Source organism: Aotus nancymaae, unplaced genomic scaffold (assembly GCF_030222135.1).
Source record: "Aotus nancymaae isolate 86718 unplaced genomic scaffold, 86718_ANA_hifiasm-v0.15.2.pri h1tg000009l, whole genome shotgun sequence".
In the NCBI taxonomy this organism is placed as follows: Eukaryota; Metazoa; Chordata; class Mammalia; order Primates; family Aotidae; genus Aotus; species Aotus nancymaae.
Window position 1 is genome coordinate 9,878,011 of NW_026988420.1, and position 15,449 is coordinate 9,893,459.

The 15,449-nt window shown below is 39.5% G+C and overlaps 1 protein-coding gene and 1 non-coding gene across 2 annotated transcripts in view; one reads left to right on the forward strand and one right to left on the reverse strand.

Moving 5' to 3' along the window:
* The window catches only part of GTF2F2 (general transcription factor IIF subunit 2), a 156,375-nt gene that overhangs the window by 38,436 nt on the left and 102,490 nt on the right, over positions 1-15,449 (forward strand). The gene's annotated exons all lie outside the window — the stretch shown is intronic.
* Positions 13,948-14,086, reverse strand: LOC135273870 (U4 spliceosomal RNA). Its single transcript, XR_010341660.1, has one exon. It is a non-coding gene; the product is annotated as a U4 spliceosomal RNA (small nuclear RNA).

Sequence of the window (15,449 nt, forward strand, 5' to 3'; positions counted from 1 at the left end):
ACCATGAAAAGTATTTTGGATTTTGCTTTTAGTAAAGTGGGAAGTCACTGGAAAGTTTTACGCAGAATAGTGATATAAATTCGATGTACATCTTAAAGACTTACTTACTCTAACTGGTAGGTTGAGAAGAGACCATGGGGCAGGGACAGGGTTGGGACTAGGAGGCTCTTACAGTAATCCAGGGGAGATATGACAGAAGCTTGGATTAGAGCTTGGATTGGTAGCAGTAACAGAGGTCTACTCAATCACCTGATATCCAGCTTTATATCTTTAGTTGTCTTAACAGATAGTCTACTTGGATTTCTTTTTTTGTTTGGATGCGGAGAGATGGGTCTCATCCTGTTACCCAGACTGGAGTGCAGTGGTGCAATCTCAGCTCACTGCAACCTCTGCCTCCTGGGCTCAAGCAATCCTCCCACCTCAGCTTCCTCAGTAGCTGGAACTACAGGCACATGCTACCATGCATGGCTAATTTTTAAAAATTTTTTTTGTAGAGACAGGGTTTCACCATGTTGCCCAGGCTGGTCTTGAACTCCTGAGTGCAAAGCTGTCCACCTGCCTCGACCTCCCAAAGTGCTGGGATTACAAGCGTGAGCCACCATGCCCAGCCTGCCACTTGGATTTCTTATTACCTGAAACCAGGAGATATAAAATAAAATTTATTTCTCCATTTCTTTATTCTCCATATATTCATGTTTCTGCCAGTGATACATTATTCTTCTATTGTCTTGGCCATAATAATTCTTAGTCTCCTCTTATTCTCATATTTGGTAATTTTGTCATTTCTGTTGTAGGAATCACATATACACATTTCTGGATACCACTTGATAGGGTTTGGCTGTGTCCCCACCCAAATCTCATCTTGAATTTTAGCTCCCATAATTCCTACATGTTGTGAGAGGTACCTGGTGGGAGATAATTGAATCATGGAGGCAGTTTCCCCCATACTGTTCTTGTGGTAGTGAAATAAGTCTCATGAGATCTGGTGGTTTGATCAGGGGTTTCACCTTTCACTTGGCTCTCATTCTGTCTTGTCTACTACCACGTAAGACATGCCTTTTGCCTTCTGCCACGATTGTGAGGCCTCCCCAGCCATGTGGAACTGTGAGTCCATTAATCCTCCTTTTCTTTATAAATTACCCAGTCTCATTATCTTTATCAGCAGTGTGAAAACAGACTAATATGCCACTTAATCCAAAGCAACCCTCTGAAAACTCCACCAATCATCCCCAGCCCTTTTCCACCCCCATCTGTGGAAATCTTACCTTTACTATACCTTCCTGCACAGTGGCCTCTGCTTTTCCCCTTCTTTTTCCTCTGCCAGAGATTTGTCTTTTATAGTCATAATCAGCCTTCCCTTACTGATCGATCCTTTGTTGATTCTTCCTTTATCTAAACTTGTATGGCAGTAAGTTTATATTACTCATTTTGTCCCATTATTAAACCTTGTGGGCAGAGGACTATATCTCATGCTTATCTCCTTGGTACCTAGTATAGCATTGAACACATCTGTGGCTTAGGATTGAGTACAGAGTGATGGGGTCATTAAAGCAAATGTGTTGAAATCATTTGTTTCCTCCTAAGAATTAGTAGTACTCCAATGGTACTTTTTAGAATGGTTTTTAAGTGAGGTAGCTTATTTTAGTGACTCACATGATGGCTAATCTCCCTTCAGATATTCTTGTGTCAAAGCTTTTTATTTTGTTTTGTTTTGTTTTTGGACAGTCTCACTTTGTCACTCAGGCTGGAGTGCAGTGGCACAATCTTGGGTTCAAGATCGTGAACCTCCGCCTCCTGGGTTCAAGCAATTATCCTGCCTCAGCCTCCTGAGTAGCTGGGACTACAGGCACACCCTAATTTTTATATTTTTAGTAGAGATAGAGTTTCACCATGTTGGCCTTGATGTGTTGATCTCCTGACCTTGTGATCTACCCACCTTGGCCTCCCAAAATGCTGGGATTACAGGCTTAAGCCACCACACGTGGTCTCAAAGTGTTTTTATTAAGACACTTGAGGTTCAGAATCAAATATTAAGTCCCTTTGTTCCTCACTTTATTTTTTGCTCATTATATTTTGGCACAGATGATTTTTTTTTCTTTTTCCCTGCTAACATCGTCTTAGCCACAGATGATTTTTTTGGGGGGGGCATAGTATTTTATTTTTTAAGTGTCTGTGAGTGAAGTCTTTTTTTTTTAATTGCATTTTAGGTTTTGGGGTACATGTGAAGAACATGTAAGATGGTTGCATAGGTACACACATGGCAGTGTGGTTTGCTGCCTTCCTCCCCATCACCTATATCTGGCATTTCTCCCCATGTTATCCCTCCCCAACTCCCTGCCCCCTGCTGTCCCTCCCCTATTTCCCCCTCACAGACCCTAGTGTGTGATATTCCCCTCCCTGTGTCCATGTGTTCTCATTGTTCAACACCTGCCTATGAGCGAGAACACGCGGTGTTTGATTTTCTGTTCTTGTGTCAGTTTGCTGAGAATGATGGTTTCCGGGTTCATCCATGTCCCTACAAAGGACACGAACTCATCGTTTTTTAAGCCACAGATGATTTTTTAAACTTTCTCTTGGCTAATCAGACTAGCTCAGTACTATATTCTGTGACACTTGGTTAGCCACTCTATATATATATTGTCATGAGACATAGTCCCCAGAAAAAGTAGCAGCTAAGATTATTGATGGTAGCCTGCCTTATTTACTTTCAAGCTTGAATTTGGTAACACATACCAATTCCACATATGACTAAGAATATCTTCGTTTGTATTTGAAGAACAAAGTATAGCAATGGAAATGCTCTTTGAAGATGCTGAATTACCAGTCCTTTTGAAAACTTAACTGAAACTGTAGAATTTATCATTTGTCCTGAACGGTACTATCCTGCAAGTGTAGTAAATGAAAAAGATAAGTGTTTTCTTTCTTTTTTTTTTTTTTGAGACCGAGTCTCACTCTGTCATCGAGACTGGAGGGCAGTGGCAGTGGTGTGATCTTGGCTCACTGCAACCTCCACTTCCCAGGTTCAAGCAATTCTCCTGCTCAGCCTCCTGAGTAGCTTGGACTACAGGTGTGCACCACCACACCTGGCTAATTTTTTGTATTTTTAAGTAGAGATGGGGTTTCGCCATGTTGTCCAGGCTGGTTTCCAACTCCTGACTACAGGCGTGAGCCACCATGCCTGGCCATGTTTTCACTTTTAAGTTGGATTGTTGGGTGCTTATGGGAAACGTTAATTTGGTGCATTTCCTTGTTTTTTTGGGAAACATTGTATCAGGTATATGATTTTGAGAGGTTTGAATTAAGCCTTTTGTATATGTGTGCTTATAAGCATTCAAAGTACTTTTTCATTGAACTTTTTTTCTTGTTACTGGTTTAAAACATGAATTACACTCTGTTCCTGAATTGTCATCAGATGTATATTACTAATTGCCATGCAGTGGGACTTTCTGAGACTTTATTTACCTTATCTATCATAATTTAATTATTGTCATCACTTTAATGCAGCATTTCTTAAACTTTTTGGTCTCAGGGCTGTTTTATACATTACATGCTAACGTTTTTATTTAAAAATCGGGGCCGGGCACAGTGGCTCACGCTTGTAATCCCAGCACTTTGGGAGACCGAGGCAGGTGGATCATGAGGTCAAGAGATTGAGACCATCCTGGTCAAGATGGTGAAACCCCGTCTCTACTAAAAATACACAAAATTAGCTGGGCATGGTGGCACGTGCCTGTAATCCCAGCTACTCAGGAGGCTGAGGCAGGAGAATTGCCTGAACCCAGGAGGCGGAGGTTGCGGTGAGCCGAAATCGCGCCATTGCACTCCAGCCTGGGTAACAAGAGCGAAATTCCATCCCAAAAAAAATAAATAAAAAAGTAAAAATCTATTTTCCAAAAAAAGAATAGTGAAGAGAGTGCCATTTTGCAGATATCATTAATGTCTTGCTTAAAAGACAAGCTAGATTTTCATCTTCACTTCTGTATTCCATCTATAATGATCTGCTGTTTTGGATGAAGTATCTGAAGAAAGTCTACCTCTTATAAATACAGAGTTGGAAAGGGAGGAGTAATTAGTAGCGTTTTCACGTAGTTGTAGACATTCTCTTTTGCTACTACACTAAAACTCTGCAAGTGTTAGTTTCTTAAAGGTCACTTGCAATACGGAATCTGAAATTTGATCAGCAAACCTTTTATACTCTCTTACATTAAATTCACTGGTCTGTCTTGTATTTGGAATGAATCTCTTACCCAGACATGATTTTGTAGCATCATATATCCATCATCTGGAAACTATTGGTTCCTTGAATTATGTAGTTCTTTTGAATGTTGACATGTTTCATTATAGAATATCAAAAATTCACATTCATTAGCCTCACTACTGATTTTATCAGAAAAGTCTTTAAGTATAGGGAGCTGTCAAGCTTATAGTGGTGGGTACAAGTTCTTCAGACTTTAATTTTCACTTAAAAGTTGAATTTTATTAATGACAAATTCTGTCAGCTGTTTTTTTTTTTTTAAAGGATGGGCTTTTTTTCATTGATTTTTGAAAAAATATCTTTCAGATCCTTGAGTCTGAATAATTATGCTTTATCTGTCAGTCATTCTTTCAAGTAACAATGATCTTCCACAACAAAAGTAGCTAGCTCAGCGCTCAAACAGTTGCAACTGTGCTTTTCTTTGAGGCAATCATCTTATGTTAGTGTCCAGCAGAAGCATTTCATGTGTATTTGCCATTTGGTGTCACAGGATGTTAAGGGATGCATACTCAAGGGTTGAAATTTAATAAAAACAGTTTTACTGTTCATCAAGGACATTCTGAAGCGAAACAGACTTTTTAAAAAATGGCCAGTGCTAGGTGGTAAAGAATACAGTGGTATACTTTGGTACCACTGCCTCGATTTGTGGTAGTACCAGTAGCTTTACCGTTGCTTTTGCACTATCAGCAAATATCAACACAGTAAAGAGGGCAATTAAATATTTTAAGAAAATATTTTGACCTTGTGAACACACAGTCTTGAGGACTCCTAGGAATCTGAAGACTATACTTTGAGAATGCTAATTTAGTATGTTGTAGTGTGAAAAGATTGCAGGTTCCATTTTAAAATACCTGGTGAAGTGCTGATCCCTTTTTATTGAGATGGCCTGCCTAATAGAGACACTCCTCCCCGCAGTGCTTCTTAGGGGAACCTCATTCATAACAATGAATTGCATGCCTATTTCAGTGTTTATTGCTGGTTTTGAGAATATAGGGGCCAGGTACATTGGCTCACGCCTGTAATCCCAGCACTTTGGGAGGCCGAGGCGGGCGGATCACCTGAGGTCAGAAGTTCAAGACCAGCCTGGACTACATGGTGAAACCTTGTCTCTACTAAAAATACAAAAAATTAGCTGGGCGTGGTGGTGGGCTTCTGTAATCCCAGCTACTTGGGAGGCTAAGGCATGAGAATCACTGGAACCCAGGGGGCGGAGGTTACAGTGAGCCAAGATTGCGCCGTTGGACTCCAGCCTGGGCAACAAGAGCGAAACTCCGTCTCAAAAAAAAAAAAACCAACCATACAGTACATATTTTTTAACCAGATTTGAACCACTTTTAAACTATTTCTTTTAAGCATGTATTTGTTACACATTACACTTCTGTTGGTGGATAACCTACCTTTGCCCTTACTGTCTTATTTAATTCTCCTCACAACTGCACAAGGGAGGGACAGAAGCTCTAAGAGATTGTGTGACTAGTCCCTATTTCCTGATATTTAGAAATATATTGTTAAAATAGTCTCTTTAAGTAGATAATAGAAATCTTGTGAGGTCTGCTTGGGTAGATGCTCTGTGGTGACTCCAGGTTGTCTCTTTACTACATTTCACAGGGCAGCCATCTTGAGGTCCCATTCACCTTGGCAGCTAGTGGTTCTTTCTCACTCTCCTGGTAAAGGCCCTACAGAAAGAGTAAGGAAGCTGTTTTTTGCTTACTCCTTTGATTAACAGCCTTGCCGCTGAACATTTGGAATCATACCAGTTTCTGACAATCTTATACTTGTGAGGAGGAACAAACAGGAACAAAAATGTTGAGTTTGGTGTTTATTTCCTGAACTGCCACCAAGGTTGTGGCTGACTGCAGAGATTTAGTTTTGCATTTTACTGCCAACTGCCTGAGCCAGGTCTACTCTCTGAAAAGTTAAACCTAATAGCAGAAAATGTTCCTTTATTTAGTGGTTAGCAAGAGACTTCTAAAAACAATGTTTGTACTCTTCGTATTCAGGTATTCATGCATAAATATGTGGTAGCTTTAATAATCTGAGGATGGGGTAAGGAGGATTAAAGAAAAAAAAACAGTATAGGATAATATTAAGATTTGGAATCATAAACTTATTAAAACTTAACGATTTACCCTCCAGTTTTTTAATTATGAAATATTTCAAACCTACAGAAAAGTCTAGTGAATAGTAAAACCTATGCCTAACAGCTATACTCTGTACGTGTTGACATTTGCCATATTTCTTTAAAGCTAGAAAACATTTTATATTTCTTCTCCCCCACAACCCTTACCTCACTTGCTAGAGGTAACTATTGTCTTGGAGTTGGCATGTATTATTGTCACTCGTTGTGACTAGTCTGCAGTTTCCGAAACAAAATCTTTATAGTTTAACTGGTGAAAACCAATCAAGTTCCTTGGAGATGTGTTAGGCAGCGTGCTCCAAATTTCTAGCAATTATGGAAGTCCAGGGTTTAGTTTGAGTAGAGATTTTTTCAGTGTAGGTTATATCTTGACAACCCTTTTTTTCTTCTGTTTCTATAGTACGTGAATTGAATGTTTTCTGGAATTTTAACATAAAGTAGGTGATCAAAAGTATTGTTTTTTATTTTGGTAATGTAGATTTTTATTTTGGTAATGTAGTTTCTTCTTCTTCATCTGTATTGTGATAATTACACTGACAGTGTTTTTGTTGTTGTTGTTGTTTTTGAGACAAGATCTCACTCTGTTGCCCAGGCTGGAGTGCAGTGGCACCATTTTGGCTTACTGCAACTTCTGCCTCCCAGGTTCAAGCAATTCTTGTTCCTCAGCTGCCCAAGTAGCTGTAGCTGGGATTACAGGCATGTGCCACCATGCCTGGCTAATTTTTGTATTTTTAGTAGAGACGAGGTTTCACCATGTTGTCCAGGCTGGTCTTCATCTCTTGGCCTCAAGTGATCTGCCCACCTCAGCCTCCCAAAGTACTGGGATTACAGGAGTGAGCCACTGCGCCCAGCAACTGACAGTGTTTTGAATATGAAATAGTATTTAGAGTATTCTTTCTCAGAAGACTTGATCTCTAATTTATGCAAAGAATATTGACACATTTTTTTCTTCAGTTTTATTTATTGCTATGAATGTATTAATGTGACCTAAACTTTTAGTTACAGTGTTTATGAATTCCACTTAAATTTTATGGTCTCAAATTTATTGAAGTTTGGGTTGTGATTCTACTAAATAAATATCTTTGTTCTGATTTTTATGGAGAATGTCAGAAAGCATCATCAGGTTTTTACTTTTATTGTATGTTGTATTTGCCTATTCCTAAAATTCTGTGATACTCAGCTTTGATCAAACCTGTCTATTTCATATTTGGTAAAACATTTAGGAAGAACTTAGGCAATTCTTGTCATATCTAGAGAAAATGACAGGCTATACAAATATATTTTTCTTCCTTTTGATTTTCTGTAGCTTTCAGTTTATAAAGTTGGTTCTTTGTTTTGATTCGTTGTATACTTAAAATCTTAGGAATAACTTGGTTTCTTTGCAAAACCAAACGTAACATAGTAAAATCAATTAAAAATATAAATTATGCCGGGCACGGTGGCTCACGCCTATAATCCCAGCACTTTGGGAGGCTGAGGCGGGTGGATCACAAGGTCAAGAGATTGAGACCATCCTGGTCAACACGGTGAAACGCTGTCTCTATTAAAAATACAAAAAAATTAGCTGGGCATGGTGGCATATGCCCGTAGTCCCAGCTACTTGGGAGGCTGAGGCAGGAGAATTGCTTGAACCCAGGAAGCAGAGGTTGCAGTGAGCCAAGATCACACCATTGCACTCCAGCCTGGGTAATAAGAACGAAACTCCATCTCAAAAAAAAAGAAAAAAGTAAATTACTTTAGCGTGGCCAACATAGTGAAACCCCACCTCTACTAAAAATACAAAAAAATTAGCCGGATGTGGTGGTGTGTGCCTGTAGTCCCAGCTAATCTGGAGGCTGAGGCAGGAGAATCGCTTGAACCGGGAGGTGGAGGCTGCAGTGAGGCGAGATCGTGCCACTGCACTCCAGTCTGGGGAATAGAGGGAGAGTCCATCTCAAAAAAAAAAAAAAAAAAAAGTTGTATTAAAACTTAGTTGAGGTATTAAAACTAAGTAATTGAAATAGTTTTAATTTTAAAATATTTTAATTAAAATAAACTCATTTTCTTTGGCTTTTTCAAATAACTTTTTTTTTTTTTTTTTTTTTTTTTTGCAAGGAAGGAATGAAGGGATTTATTGAAAATGAAAGTGCACTCCACAATGTGGGAGTGGGCTGAGTACAGGGCTCAAGGATCCTGCTACAGAGTTTTTGTAAGTTTAAATACCCTCTACTTGGGGTACATCCTATGTAAATGAAGAGGATGACTTAAAGTTACAAAGTCATTTACTCAGTGTATGCCCTACGGAGAGAATATTTCCTCTGATAGCTGAAGTCTGAAGCAGCCTTATGTCTCAGACTCCGGACCCTATTTTCCTGCTTCAATCTCAGCACTTTAGGAGGTCAAGGCAAGTGGATCCTTTGAGGCCAGGAGCCCAAGGTCAACATGCACAGCATGGCAAGACCTTGTCTCTACTAAAAATAAATATTTTCTTTTATTTTTTTTTTTGAGGCAGTCTTGCCCTGTTGCCCAGGCTGGAGAGCAGTGATGCAATCTTGGGTGACTGCAAACTCCACTGCCTGGGTTCAGGCAATTCTCTGTCCCAGCCTCCCGAGGAGCTGGGATTACAAGCATGCACTACCACACCCAGCTAATTTTTGTATTTTTAGTAGAGGCGGGGTTTCACCGTGTTGGCTAGGCTGGTCTCGAATTCCTAACCTCAGGTAATCCGCCTGCCTCAGCATCCCAAAGTGCTGGGATTACAGGCGTGAGCCACCGTGCCCAGCCTTAAAATATGTATTTCCTATTTATTTATTTAACTATTTTTGAGACGAAGTTTCACTCTTTTTTTTTTTTTTTTTTTTTTAATTGCATTTTAGGTTTTGGGGTACATGTGAAAAATATGCAAAGTTGTTGCATAGGTACATTCATGGCAGTGTGATTTGCTGCCTCCCTCCCCCTCACCCATATCTGGCATTTCTCCCCATGCTATCCCTCCCCAACTCCCCCCCCGCTGTCCCCCCCACTCTCCCGCAACAGACCCCCGTGTATAGTGCTCCCCTCCCTGTGTCCATGTGTTCTCCTTGTTCAACACCCTCCTATGAGTGAGAACATGTGGTGTTTGGTTTTGTGTTCTTGTGTCAGTTTGCTGAGAATGATGGTTTCCAGGTTCATCCATGTCCCTACAAAGGACGCGAACTCCTCATTTTTAATGGCTGCATAATATTCCATGGTGTATATGTGCCACATTTTTCCTGTCCAGTCTATCATCGATGGGCATTTGGGTTGGTTCCAGGTCTTTGCTATTGTAAACTGTGCTGCAATGAACATTCGTGTGCATGTGTCCTTATAGTAGAACGATTTATAATCCTTTGGATATATGCCCAGTAATGGGATTGCTGGGTCAAATGGAATTTCTATTTCTAGGTCCTTGAGGAATCGCCACACTGTTTTCCACAGTGGTTGAACTAATTTACACTCCCACCAACAGTGTAAAAGTGTTCCTATTTCTCCACATCCTCTCCAGCATCTATTTTCTCCAGATTTTTTAATGATCGCCATTCTAACTGGCGTGAGATGGTATCTCAATGTAGTTTTGATTTGCATTTCTCTAATGACCAGTGATGATGAGCATTTTTTCATATGTTTGTTGGCCTCTTGTATGTCAATAAGTGGTGTTGGGAAAACTGGCTAACCATATGCAGAAAGCAGAAACTCGACCCCTTCCTGACACCTTACACTAAAATTGACTCCAGATGTATTAAAGACTTAAACATAAGGCCTAACACCATAAAAACACTAGAAGGAAACCTAGGCAAAACCATTCAGGACATAGGCGTAGACAAGGACTTTATGACCAAAACACCAAAAGCATTGGCAACAAAAGCCAAAATAGACAAATGGGACCTAATCAAACTCCACAGCTTCTGCACGGCAAAAGAAACAGTCAATAGAGTGAATCGGCAACCAACAGAATGGGAAAAAATTTTTGCAGCCTACCCATCTGACAAAGGGCTGATATCCAGAATTTACAACGAGCTAAAAAAGATTTACAAGAAAAAAACAAACAAGCCCATTCAAAAATGGGCGAAGGATATGAACAGATACTTTACAAAAGAAGACATTCAAATAACATTATTAAAAACCTCATTCAAGGCTTTTGTGGCACATAAGTATGAACTTTTCCCTAGTTCTTTGAGCATAAGGTACCATTATCCAAGTTTAAAATGTAAAAAATGCCATTTAACTGATTTCTCTCTCTGCAGTATAGCATTACGTTATAAAAACAGAGACAGCTTATTTCGTTGCCTTTGTATTTTTATCACTTAGAAATATCTGTTTGGGGCCAATTGTGGTGGCTCATGCCTGTAATCCCAGCACTTTGGGAGGCTATGGTGGGCAGATCACCTCGGGTCAGGAGTTTGAGATCAGCCTGGCCAGCATGGCAAAACCCTGTCTCTACTAAAAATAACAAAAATTAGCCCAGTGTGGTGGTGAGCGTCTGTAATCCCAGCCAGAAGTTGCAGCCCAGCCTAGCCAACTTGGCGAAACCCCATCTCTACCAAAAAAACAAAAATTAGCCCAGCGTGGTTGTGGACGCCTGTAATCCCAGCTACTCGGGAGGCTGAGTTACAAGAATCACTTGAACCCGGGAGGTAGAGATTGCAGTGAGCCAGGATTGCGTCACTGCACTCCAGCCTGGGCAACAGAGAGAGACAGAGTCTCAAAAAAAAAAAAAAAAAATTGAGGGAGAGAGAGAAGGGTAGTCTGTTGATATGGTGATAGCACTAGTATAGTAATTCCCTTGGAAAAAAAGAAGATAAGACTTTAAAACTGACCTGTTTCTTTAAAAAGCAATACTCTTTTTTTTTTTTCCCCAAAAAAACATATTGAGTTTAAGGTTTTCAAGTAAAGAAGTAGCAGCCCTAGTGGCCAACTGTAGTGGCTCATGCCTGTAATCCCAGCACTGTGGGAGGCCAGGGTAGGTGGATTGCTTGAGCCCAGAAGTTAGAGACCAGCCTGGACAAAAGGGTGAAACCCTGTCTCTACAAAAAAACCACAAAAAATTGGCTGGATGTGATGGCGTGCACCTCTAGTCTCAGCTATTTTGGAGGCTTAGGTGGGAGGATCACCTGAGACTGGGAGGTCGAGGCTACAGTGGGCTGTGATTGCACCACTGCATTCCAGTGTCAGTGACAGAGTGAGACCCTGTCTTTAAAAAACAAAATTACTAGTGCCACTTTTGGGGTACCCAATGCTGGTAAAAAGCCTATACAACAAAAAATTGCATTACAGCAGAATAGGAAGGGTTACCAAAAAATGAGTTAGAGACCTACACGTGAACTGTGTTCTTGATTACATTGGTTCTGATACAAAGTGCATGCCTAGTACCATTTTATATTCTCACAACTATTTGTTTTGGAAGAATTGAAGGAAGTTTTAATTATGGCATATAAATACACAGTGTTTACATCTTTACTAAGCAAAGATTTTATTTAGCTAAAGCTGCTTTATTAAGTGGACAGAAATAGGTAACCTATTGAGCACTTACTTTGTTTATTATGGTGAGCACTTATACAGTGTAGATGCAAAATCAATTTGTGAGGTACTAGGCAACATAAGAAATAAAGAGGGCTGGGCGTGGTGGCTCACACCTGTAATTCCAACACTTTGAGAGGCCGAGGTGAGCAGATCACAAAGTCAGGAGTTTGAGACCAGCCTGGCCGATATGGTGAAACCCTGTCTCTACTAAAAATACAAAAATTAGCCAGGTGTGGTGGCGGGTGCCTATGGTCCCAGATACTCAGGAGGCTGAGGCAGGAGAATTGCTTGAACCCGGGAGGCAGAGGTTGCAGTGAGCTGAGATTGCACCATTGCACTCCAGCCTGGGTGACAGAGTGAGATTCCGTTTCAAAAAAAAAAAATAAGAAAAGAAATAAAGAGAAATATAAATACAGATATATTTCTATACATGGAATAGGAGAAATGGAATGAAAAAAGTATATATAATATATAGTATTATATATGTGATACATATTTTATGTGTATATATATATATATATATTTTGGAGACAGAGTCTTGCTCTATCACCCAGGCTGGAGTGCAGTAGTGTGATCTCAGCTCACTGCAACCTTTGCCTCCTGAGTTCAAGTAATTCTCATGCCTCAGCCTCCTGAGTAGCTGGGATTATAGGCATGCACCACCATGCCTGGGTAATTTTTGTGTTTTTAGTAGAGACGGAGTTTTGCTATGTTGGCCAGGCTGGTCTTGAACTCCTGGCCTCAAATGATCTGCCCACCTCAGCCTCCTAAAGTGCTGGGATTATAGGCATGAGCCACCACGCTCATGCCTATAAATTTGTTTTTATTTAGAACATTTCAAATATACACCAAATAGAATAATAGAATAATATAACAAATTCTATGTACCCCCACCCAACTTTAGAAATTTACAGATTTTTAAATGTGCTATCAGTGATTAATAGCAATTTACTTTTGTAAAAAGATATAATTTCACTTACATATATTTGCACTTCTCTGCCATCAATCTTGGTAAATTTTATCTCCTAAGGCTCTATGAGCCTATGTATCACTTGATAAAGTCAGAATATATCAAAGTGATACATCAAAGTGACATGTAGTTTCTTCACTTACTGTGGAGCTCAATTCATTTGTAAATTATCTATTTGGTTTGCTCTGAAGAAACAAAAATGATCTATCTACTCATTATTTGCAAATTATCAGTATTTTTAACCTCCACTTTCTAGATGTATATTTGTGTATTACTAGTGCAGTGGGTATCTTCTGGCAACATCTGGAAACATCTTTGATTGTCACAGTGGGTACATGCTGCTGACATCTAGTGATCAGACACGCCACTAAACATCCTGCAATGCACAGTACATTCCACACAAAGAATCATCCAGCCCAAAATGTCAGTAGTGCTCAGGTATTGAAACCCTGGTCCAGTATAAGTGAAACTATTTTTCTGGACAAGGTATTTTAGTGTTTTTTGTTTAGTTTAGTTTTGTTTGTTTTTCAAAAAGGAAATTGAGATTAATCTTGAGAATTTATCTTTACTGATTTAAAAAAAAAAAATTATTCTTGGCTGGGCATGGTGGTTCAGGCCCGTAATCCCAGCACTGAGTCTGAGGTAGGCAGATCACTTCAGCTCAGAAGTTCAAGACCAGCCTGGGTAACATGGTGAAAGCCCATCTCTACAAAAATACAAATGTTAGCCTGGTGTGCTGGTGTGTTCCTGTAGTCCCAGCTACTTGGGAGGGCTGAAGTGGGAGGATCCCTTGAGCTGGGGAGGTTGAGGCTGCAGTAAGCTGTAATCACACTACTATAATCCAGCATGAGCAACAGGAGACCCTGATTCAAATAATAATAATAAGAAGAAAAAGAAGAAGAATCATCGTAACCCCTCTATTTTTTCACTAGCTGTTTTGCAGATTACTTCTTTAAAACAATTTGGGGCATTTAACACTATTATAAAAGCATTTTTATTCTGTAACAGCCCTGACTGAAGAAAATTCTAAGAGCAATTCTGGTGATTTTTAAATTTTTTTTTTTTCAGTCTCCGTAGAGACTCAAAAATTGCTGCTGCCGACTATATTTCAAGTTGTCATGGCGAGGTATTGGGAAAAGTTTTCAATTAGCAATTATCGCGCTTTGGATAAACCTCATTGGCTGCGATACTGCCACTGCGCAAAGCTTACATATGGCGTTTTAAACATGACTTTTCAGTGCTCTTTTAAAAATTCTTACATTTGGAATGATGTCTTCTCTTCTACCTCACCCATTTTAATTCAAGCTTAATTTAATTTTTTAATTTCAAGTTTAAAGATTCATATACCGTAAAGAGAAAAATGTAGTATAAAATTGAAGTATGGCTGATTTCTCAGCTATAAGTATAGAAGATTTACTTGTAGGATTTTTCATCATAAATAAAAGCTTATCAGGAAAGAAAATAAACTTTTCTTTCCACTGCCCACCCTCCCCTCTAGCTTTTAACCTTTTCATTCTGGAAAATTTCAAAACATACACAAAAGTAGAGAAATAGTACAGCGAACTTCCATATACCTATCATTCATCTTCCAGTGATGGATGATAGGTATATGGAATGACTACTTGTTGAAGTAGTCATTCTTGTTTCAGCTATACTAAGGTATAGCTGAAACAAGAATGACTTTTGTACCTCACAGGATTATTTTAAAGAAAACCTCAGAGAGTGTAAATTTTTCAGTACATTGTTTTTTTTGTTTTGTTTTGAGATGGAGTTTCAATCTTCTTGCCCAGGCTGGAGTGCAGTGGTATAATCTTGGCTCAGTGCAACCTCCGCCTCCTGGGTTCAAGCGATTCTCCCCGAGTAGCTGGCCTTATAGGCGTCTGCCATCATGCCTGGCTAATTTTTGTATTTTTAGTAGATACGGGGTTTCAGCATGTTGGCCAGGCTGGTCTCCAACTCCTGACCTCAGGTGATCCACCCATCTCAGCTTCCCAGAGTGCTGGGATTACAGGTGTGAGCTACTGCACCTGGCTTCTTCAGTACATTCTTCATACAGATTCCTTTTTAGAAAAATACATAACCATAAGATCGTTACGATACCTAAAATAATTAACAATAGTTCCAAAATATCACGGTGGATCTAGTCACTGGGAACTATGTGATGCTTAAATTTCAGTGTTTTCTGATATTTTTTCTCTTTTAAATACATTCTGTTTTCTGGTTTATGGTCCAACTCTGTCAGAAGTCACCATGGACTGCGATTATATAGCTTATAGCATCCGCTGGAGAAGATATACTTCATCAAGTCATTCGTATTACTATGAAGACATGATGTAGTCTTGCTGCAGAACTGTTTGAGGGATTTGACTGATAAGGAAATGACAGAATAGAAAATTATTTCCAGAACAGTACTGAGGCACTGATGTCAAACTGGAGACAGTTTTGGGGAAAATACAAAAGCTGTGTTCACTGAACATCATATGGATTGTTTTCGGATTGCATCAAGTTAAAGTTAATAAGCAGATAAGTTGAGAAAGAAAATCTTGTCAATGCAGTATGACCAAACTCTA